We start from the raw sequence: 10,334 nt of genomic DNA, 5'->3' as shown, positions 1-10,334 counted from the left end.
CTTTTGTATCTCTTTTTTTGAAACTGTGTTCATATCTTTCATTTGTTTTGTTTGTTTGTTTGTTTGTTTTTGTGGTGTTGGGGATTGAACCCAGGTCTTTGGGCATGCAAGGCAAACACTCTACCAACTGAGCTATCCCCAGTCCCTTTGTCTGTTTTTCTATTAGTTAACTTTTTCATTGATTTGTAGAAACTATTTATTTATTAGGGAAATTAACACTTCCATATTATGGATTGCAAACATTTTTCCCAGTTAGCCATTGTCTTTGTATAAGGGTATGTTATTGATTTATTACCACAAAAAAAAAAACCTATGCCTGGTCCTTTCAGAAACCATTAGAGATGGTATTAAATTCAACAAATGCCTTTTTAAAAAACTTTAATCTTGTTAAGTTATGAATAACATAAAATTTAGCACTTAGACCATTTTCACAGCATATTAATTCTGTTGATTAAATGTCAGTTTAAAATGTTGGTTTCTCTTCAGGGTTAAAGATTAACCAATCATTAAAAATGAGAAAATATATTTCCGAAGTCATAGTACTGGCTGTTGTTACTGTGAGAAGACAAAATAAAAACTGGGCACATACCTGTGATACCAATTACTTGTGAGGCTGATGGTAAGTTCAGGGGCAGCCTGAGCAACTTAGCTCCAAACTGTCTCAAAATAAAATTAAAAGGGCTGGGGATGTAGCTCAGTGGAAGAACACTTGCCTAACATGTGCTAGGTCCTGGATTAATCCCCAGTACCACCAAAAAAAAAAAAAAAAAAAAAAAAAGGAAAGAAAAGAAAGGAAGGAAGAAAAAAAAGAAACAAATGAAAACACACACATACCTGGATAACTACTCTTCTTCTTCTTCTTCTTCTTCTTCTTCTTCTTCTTCTTCTTCTTCTTCTTCTTCTTCTTCGGGGGTGGGGGGTAGGGGTGGTTACTGGGAATTAAACCCCAAGGTGCTTAACCACTGAGCCACATCCCCAGTCAATTTTATATTTTATTTTGAGACAGGGTCTCACCAATTTGCTTAGGGCCTTGCTAAATTGCTGAGGCTGGCTTTGAACTTGTGATCCTCTTGCTTCAGCCTCCTAAACCACTGGGATTACAGGTGTATGCCACAGCACCAAGCCCTGGATAACTCTTTTAATTATGTTATTTAAAAAATATATAATGATAGTTGGATACGGTTGCATTCAGCCTCATTACATAAACAAAGAAATAGAGAAACTTAGAAGCAAACTAGTTTGCAAAAACAGTAAGGGATTAAACCTAAGCATGTGGGTGCCAGGGCTTGAAATCAAACCACTACTACCAGTGTCTCACAAATAATGGGGCCCAGGATACTGTGTGACATTCTTTAGATAACATGGAGAAACTTTTTACATTTTTCAGCTGTGCAAGAAAGCACACACCTGAAATCCCTACTACTCAGGATGCTGAGGCAGAAGAATCATTCAAGGCCAGCTTCAGCTATTTGGGGAGACCTTGTCTCAATATAAAATATAAAAAAGTCTGGGGGGCTGGGGATGTGGCTCAAGCGGTAGCGCGCTCGCCTGGCATGCGTGCGGCCCGGGTTCGATCCTCAGCACCACATACAAAGATGTTGTGTCCGCCGAGAACTAAAAAATAAATATTAAAAAAAAAAATTCTCTCTCTCTCTCTCTCTCTCTCTCTCTCTCTCTCTCTCTCTCTCTCTCTCTCTCTCTCTTAAAAAAAAAAAAAAAAAAAAAAAAGTCTGGGGAGTTAGGCTCAGTGGGAAAGCACCCCTTTGTTCTATCCCTAGAACCGAAAATTTAAAAAATTATTTCCTAGTAGTTTTTTTTTTTATTGTGGCTAAACACACAACATAAATCTTACCATTTTAAACCATATTCAAATGTACAGTTCAATGGCAGTAAGTATATTATTGTGCAACTATCACCATTGTGTTATTTATTTAGGCCTTGCTTATTTTGCAGTGCAGAATTTTTATTTTTACATCATTGAATTAATCAATGTTTCATCTTATGAATTGTGTGTTTTGTGTCACACCTAGAAAGACCTTCCCCACTCTGAAATTTTATTTTGAAATATCTTCTATTATGTTTATGGTTTTACTTTTGCTTGTTCACTTCTTAATTTTTCAGGAATTTATCCTAGTGAAAAGTGTGAGATAAGGATCCCACTATTATTTCTTTAATGTCAACAGGAATTAAAACTTGAAGAATTCATTTAAATTCACAACAGGGGGTGGAGGCATGGAAGACAAGCAAAAAAAAAGCCAGGAAAATTCTGGAAAAAATTTTCAAAAGAACAAATGGACTCCCTAGGGCATGGAGGACTAGACCTACCAGAAATTGAAACATATTCTAAATTTATTGTAGTTCACAGACTGATTTATATAGAACAATGAAACAAAGCAGGACATTCAGACTTTCTCATCAGAATTTGGGGTAAATGCATAGATCAATTAGGGAGGATTGTATTCCTATCCAAGAATATGGTATCCACGCTTTTCATTTGTCCAGGGCATCTGTTAAGAGTCAAGACCCTAGAATGAGAACACTGTTCCCTCTTTCCACCACCTTCCTGTCTCCGGAAGAGTGGTAGTGAAAAGTTACCTGTTAAAAGTTTTGTTTGGGGTTTAAATTTTTTTCCCTAGAGTCCTTCCTAATATATTAGATTTCCTAGGCTCCTATTTACAGAATGTGGAAAGGGGTGGTAATCAAGTTCGATTCCACTGGATATACAGTCATGTGTTACCTAATGATGGGATACATTCTGGTAAGTACATTAAGTGACTTTGTCATTGTGTGAACATCACCAGTGCACTTACACACATCTAGACTATATAGCCTACTACACATGTTAGCTGTGGGGTACAGCCTATTGTTCCTAAGCTACAACCCTGTTCAGTGTGTTATTATACCGTATACTATAGGCAATTGTAACACAACAGTATTTGTGTATCTAAACATATTTAAGCATAGGAAAAAATACTATATAAAATGTTTTCATAAACATTCAGTATAGAAGATTTTTTAAAAAAAGATACATATGTGTAGGGCATTTACCATGAGTGCAGCATGCAGGATTGGAAATTGCTCTGGGTGAGTCAGTAAGTAGGGAGTGAGAGTCCTAGAATGTTTGTATACATCATTACAGGGTTTATCAACACTATACACCTAGGCTACACTATATTTGTTTTATTTTCCTTTCGTTTTGTTTTTTGTGATGCTAGGGATTGAACCCAGGGCTTCACATATGCTAGGCAAGTAATATCACCAAGTTACATTCTCAGCCTAACACAATTTTTTTTTTTTTTTTTAGTACTGGGGATTGAACCCAGGGGTGCTTTATTACCGAATTATGTTCCCAGCACCACCACCACCACACTTTTTTGGGTTTTTTTGAGATAGAGTCTCACTAAGTTGCTGAAGCTAGCCTTGAACTTGGGATCCTATTGCCTCAGTTGCCCAAGCCACTGGGATTAATCAAGGCGTATACCACCATGCCCAGCTATTTTTAAAATTTAACTTAGTTTTTTACTTTATGAACTTTAAAATTTTTAACTCTTTTAACAATATTTAACTTAAAATAGTATAAAGGGCTGGGGATGTGGCTCAAGCGGTAGCGCGCTGGCCTGGCATGCGTGCGGCCCGGGTTCGATCCTCAGCACCACATACCAACAAAGATGTTGTGTCCGCCGAGAACTAAAAAAAATAAATATTAAAAAATTCTCTCTCTCTCTCTCCTCTCTCACTCTCTCTTTAAAAAAAATAAATAAAATAAAATAGTATAAAGATATACTATTTTATATAAAATATAAAAAATACGTTATATCCTTATTTCATAAGCTTTTTTTCTAGTTATTATTTATTTTTTACTTTTTAATTTTTTTTTTTTTGTTAAAAAGACATAAACAAACACATTAACCGAGGCCTATACAGGGTCAGGATGGTCACTATCACTGTCTTCCATATCCACTTCCCACCCCACTGGTACATCTCCAGGACAGTACTGTGCTTGGAGTTGTCAGCTCTATGACACAGTGGCTTCTGGAACCCACCCTAAAGGACCCACTGACTGTTTTACAGTTAGTTATAACACACACACATACACACACACATGACAATAAAAAGTACAGTGAATACATAAACCAGTAACATAGCCATTTATTATCAAATATTATGTTCTGTACATAACTGTATTTGTTGTATTTCTTTTTTTTTGGGGGGGGGGAGGTGTACCAGGATAAAATTCAGTAGCGCTTAACCACTGTGCTACATTCCCAGCCCTTTTCTTTCTTTTTTTTTTAATTGTAGATGGACACAATAACTTTATTTTATTTATTTATTTTTATGTGGTACTGAAGATCAAACCCAGCACCTCACACCTGCTAGGCAAGCACTTTTCCACTGAGCTACAAACCTAGCACCCCCTTTTCATTTTTTATTTTGAGACAAAGTCTCACTAAGTTGCTTAGGGCCTCACAGAGTTGTCGAGGCTGGCCTCAAATTTGCAATCCTCCTGCCTAATTAGCCTCCCAAATCGCTGGGATTATAGGAGTGCATCACCATGCCTGATTCTGTGCTGCATTCTTGTACAACTGGTAGGACAGTAGGTTTATTTACACCAGCATCACCACAAACACGTGAATAATGCATTCTGTTATGATATTAGGACAGCTATGATATAACTAGGCAATAAAAATGTTTCAGTTCCATTCTAATTTTATGGGACCAGTATCATATTCATGGTGCCTAACTGCATTTGCACCATATTCTCATAATTTGGATTCAAACATAATACTTTAGTCAAAGTTTAAGCATTAGATATCTGTAGAATTCTACTCAATGGTTCCAGAGCCTGAGTTTGGGCCTACTTTAACTTGTGAAGTTAGGCTGGGTACAGAAGTATGCACCTGTAGTCCCAGCTACTCCACCGGCTGCAACAGGAGGATTTCCTGAGCCCAGAAGTTGAAGGCCATGCTAGGCAACACAGGAAGACCTCTTCTCTAAAATAATATAAATAAAATGAGGATACTGTTTTTAAGAAGTTAGGGTGCCAGCTAGAAGTTACCTTTACTCCTCAGTATTATTAGTGACCACTCTTGAAGATGGGGTCTCAAGTTATCATAGGTGTTGGTCTAGAACAGCAATGTCCAATAGAAATGTAATTTGAGCCACACTTGTGAATTGTCTGTTAACCACCTTTTACTTTACTGTGACAATTTTTAAAGTTTATAATCACTTATTCTCTAAATCACACTCTCTCCAAAGGAAGTCAGCATACAAACATGTCTTTTCTTTTTTCTTTTTTTGTTACATTTAAAAAGGTAAAAAGGAAAGATGAAACTCATTTTAATAAGATATTTAACCCAATATATCAAAAATATTACCATTACAATGTAATTTATATAAAAATTATTAATGAGATGCTTAACATTCTTTTTTCATACTAATTCTTGGAAACCTGGTACATGTATCATACAACAAACAAATACAACCAACCACATTCAAGTACTCAATAGCCATATGTGGCTGCTGGCTATTGGACAGTACAACTCTTCAAGATGACAATGAGCAAGAAAAATGGTCTTAATTGAGTGGAAATTCAGAAATTCCAAACTTGGAAATGCAGTATCTCAAGAGTTTGGAAACTAGTTCAAATACTCATTTGATATTTGAATCTTGTCTACAATGTCCCTACGGGCAGGCGTGGGGACCGGACTAGTGCTTGATTCATTTCTGGAAGTGTGAGCTCACTGCTCCTGCCAGTCCTTACCTCAAAAATTCCCCTTTCTATTAAGTCACATGCTTCTGGTAGTGTTCCTCCTGGCAGGGTGGATGCCCTGAAGGTCAGGACTCACTAGTGGACCCCTATGAAGTGGGATCAGAGAGATAAAAGAAATACAGTCGTGCTAAAGGCATAAGTGGGGTGATTTATGATGATTCGTGGAACTTAACCAGGTGGGATAATTTAGGAGTTTGTTGGACTAAGAAGGACTGGGACAGTTATGAACTAAAAAGTCACCAATGGGTTAGAAACTGTTATAAGGCTAGAGTGACATCTGGTTAAGATCAACCACTACACCAACAAGACTAACCAACAAAAAAATATACATATTAAAAAAATACAGGTATGTTTATATGCTAACTTCGCTTGGAGACAGCGTGGAGAATAAATGTGATTATAAACTTTAAAAATTGTCAAAGTAAAACGTAATTGGGTTCTAATTAATAAATGATATAATTTCTATTAGACTCTGTAATACAAATAACATTATCCTAAATCTTAGAGTACTCAATGAAAAGAATTTCCAGACCCAGAAATCAAAGGTACTAGGAAGTTTTATTTCCTATCTCCGTTTTAACATATTTCTCACTCAAAAACACTCTGGAAATCGGAGACAGGAAAAACGTTTAAGTATAAAGTGACTCTGACTGCCCGAATCATGATGGTTTCTGAGTGGCCCCTGCAACAATGCATGTTTTGCTCTATTTCCATTTCTATCCCTCTCTTATTCCTTGGTTGCAAGGTGGTGTTCCTTTCCAGACCACCGTCACCCTTCCACCCTCCCCAAATCTACCTTTCCAAGGCAGAGGAAGGTGCATCCTCGCCAGAAGTCCTGCCCGCGCCTTCCTACCTCTGGCCAGCAGCCGGTGAAACGGCGCGCCCTGGACATCCATTAACGTTTTATACTACATCTCAGCCCCAGCCGACGCTTCTCCCGATTGTTTACTGCCCCGCGTTCCCCAGCCAGCCCGCACACTACCGAACGCACTTTGGGGGAAATTTTTGGAACAGAAGCTCCGCCCATCTTATTCCCTCCCGCTGCACAAAACTAGCTACAACACCCCACCTTCCAGCAGCCCAAGTAGGTTTTGTCACATGATCCTTGGTACTGTATTTTTCACAAGAAAACAAGCATAAAAAAAAAAAAATTCAAACTGCATACGCCCGCCAATGGGAAAGCGAAGGGGGTGGGCGGGGGAAGTGCGCCCCGGGCAGGGCGGGGGCGGGGACGCGGGTGAGCGCTGAGGCCTGGACCGCAAGGGATTCGTAAAGCGCGCCGGGTGCACGATTTGGGTTTTTTTTTTTTTTCCTCCAAAACCGGCCTAAGCTCCAGACTCCGCCTGAAGCTGCAGCTTCACGGATCCACCTTAAATCTTCAGTGGACTCGGCTCAGGGGTCAGTGGGCGCAGCCAATGCCAATCAAGTTTACAACCACCAGCACGGGAGGGAAAAAAGAGAGCAAAAAAATATTCTTCAACTTCTCTTCTACATACACACACACACACACACACACACACACACACACACACACACGTACGCAAGCACACACGCACACAAAAGGAAGGAGGGGTAGGGGACAGGCGCTCGAGAAAGGGGGAAAATATTTGCAAACGCTCAGTCGAGGCTCTGTGGCCGCGGCCGGAGCGCTTGGGTACTGCGCGCGGGAAGCGCGGCCCGACCCGAGCGCCATGATGGTCGCCGCGGTTCGGAGCCCATTTTCTGGAGGGGGAGCTGCAATGATGCAATCCCCCGGCCCGCGCCCCGACTGCGCGCCCTTTGCCGTGCCTTTTCTTAACGTTCCTTTTGAGGCGCGTCGAGGTTTCGCGCCCAAAGCATTTAATAATTTATATATTTCCCACTTTCTGATTCCTGCCCCTTATGTATGCCCACGCGCGACGGGTTGGGTACGCAGACGGCGGCACAGGAACTAGAGTTTACGTGGAAATACTGCACTTTCGTTTCTCTGAGGTTGGCCTGCGGCTGACCCCACCCTATCCCAACCCCCACAGGAAAGAGATCCGGGAGGTGCCCCCAGAGGTTTTCTAGCAAGGTCGTAGGCCCCTTTGCACCAGCTCCTTGTGCAGGATTTTTGCCTTTTTTTTTTTTTGGACGGGAAAGAGGGAGTGGCGAGCGTAGGGTGTGGCTCAGGTGGAAGATGGTAAATTTAAAAAGAGAGATCCATACTCTGAAAAACAGATTGGTGACCCTAGAGGAGCTTTTATACAGCTTTCTAATTCAAAGAGCTAGAAGAGCAAGTGTGTACGCTAACGATGATGACGATGAAATGGCGAAGGCAGCGTTCCCTGACGTCCGGGAAAGGTTGCTCAGTGCGGCCAGGGCGGTGGGCGCACCGTGGCCTGGAAGGCCGCCTGCCTTGCTCCCTCCCACTCGTTGAAGTCCACGGTCTCCTAGGTCCTCCAGACCTGACCCACATTTGGCCCCCAGACCCACATTTCTGCAATCCGGCCCGGGTCCTCCGCGCTGGGCAGTCAGGGATGCGATAGTGGGGGGTACCTTGCAAAGCAGGGACGACCCCCTAAAGCGGCTGTGGCTCTCCGCCAGTCCTGAGCGCGGAGGTGGCTCTCCTTGGCCGCCGGCGAGCCGAGAAGCCTTTCGAAATGCGCGGGGCTGCGGATCATTGGAGCCTTGGGGTAGGGGTGGGAGCCGGCTGCTGCCTAGGAGGGTCCACGAATTGGAAAAAGTTCTCCCCTTTTCTCAAATCCCGCCACCACTCTGGAGGTGGCTAGGTACTCGTGTGGAGAGGAGCGGGGGCTTTCACTTCTTTCTTAGCCTAAAGGATTGATGATAAGAGAGGAAAGTTTCTAAGAAACCGCCCAGCCCCGCTGCGCAGGCAGAGGCGCGGCAGCCCTCCGCGGCCTGCGGGAGCCGCGGGCGCGGGAACTGCGCGCGGCGACCCGGCCAGAGCTGGAGTTGCAAGTTGTAGACCAAGAGCGAGACTTGATGGCCTTTTCGTCCGCAGGCATCGGCCAGCCCGATCGCGCAACAGCCGCGGCGGGCTAGGGGGAGAGGGGGCTACTGGACAGTTTAGGGAGAGGAAGGCGCAGTGGCCCGGGTGGTGGGGCAAAGGGTGCCTGGGGCCGGCGGCCGCATCCCCCAAAAGGGACGTTCGCTGCGAGCCTCACAGTCCGGGTTCGGGGGGAGGGCAACCTAAACCTCGATGTCGATTTTTGAAGGCTTGACACGGATGTGCAAAGGACGGAGGACAAGGTGACTTGGGGGCTGCATTCCTGTGAATGTGCCTGGCTTTGGGAGCATCCACTTCTTCCCGGCCCAGAATTCCTAAAACGCAGTCTCTAAAAATTCACATTAGAGAGACCTCTTTATGAAAGGAAAATGAGATTCATGCAGCAATTAAGAGGCTGTTTATCCTTCTATTAAAGACACTGTCAGAAGTACCTTTTTTTTTTTTTTTTTTACTCAGAAGATCTTTAATTTTATTTCATTATTTTCCGACCTTCCACTCCTTCCTCCCATTTTGAATTGTTTTCCTTTACTCTCTGTCTTTTCCTGAAAAACACCCTGTATGCGTGTTTTGAACAGTCACAAAAACACCTTTAGTCTTTAATTAAAATAATACCTATTTGGTATGGACCAGACACCAAAAAGACCTATTTTTCCCCTTCCCGGCAGCAGGAACTAACTATTCTCTAAAAAATAATGATTAAAAAAAATCTTCTGGTCAAAAAATGCTGAATCTATCTTATTTATAGCCTCTTTTGGGGTACAATGATGAAAGTGGTAGTATTTGAGTAGAACAATTTAACCCAACTTCAGATTTTTACAATTTATCCATTTGCTGATTACTAAAAGGAATAATTTAGTTTTACACCTTAACCACCTTTTTTCAGATTGTGGAATTACAGGAATCATTTTTCTAGATGACTTTAAAGTGCCTTGTCATAATTTTTTTCTTAGGTTTTATATAGATAAATAGATATAAATATAAATATATGGATATATCTACTTACAGATACAAGAACCCAAAATGCTCAGATTTGGAACTTTGATTACCTAGTTTTCAGATGTGTAGATTATGCCAGGATATTCAAAAATTGAGGAATTCAAGTATGATAACCAGTTAATACCTGCTTCAACCACTGTAGAAGGCATACCAATTTAAGAACCCATATGTTTGAATATTTTGCACAAATTGTTAGATTAGATGGTCTGAACAATTATTTTTAATGCCTCACACTTCGACTGTGTAAATACAGAATTTAGAGAAGTCATCATGTTACTTTCATTTTCAATCCTGCAAATGTGTAATCAGTCTACAGTTAGGTAAGGGTTTTTGGTTCTGACACATTCATATCCCAGAAGACACAAATATTTTAACTAAAAGAGACTTTGACTATTATTTATTTGAAAATGTGGCTTTTCCACTTTCTACTTCTAAAGCTTTGTCCACTCATATAAGAGGGAAAAACAGTAACTATTAACTATTCAGATCACATAAAACATCACATGAGTTGTGGGCCGGAATTATGTAGATATTTGTCACTTTACATTATATTTGTATAAATATGACTAGAATACCAGA

Source organism: Spermophilus citellus (assembly GCF_964194105.1).
Source record: "Spermophilus citellus genome assembly, chromosome: 10".
Taxonomy (NCBI): Eukaryota; Metazoa; Chordata; class Mammalia; order Rodentia; family Sciuridae; genus Spermophilus; species Spermophilus citellus.
This window is presented reverse-complemented; position numbering follows the sequence as displayed.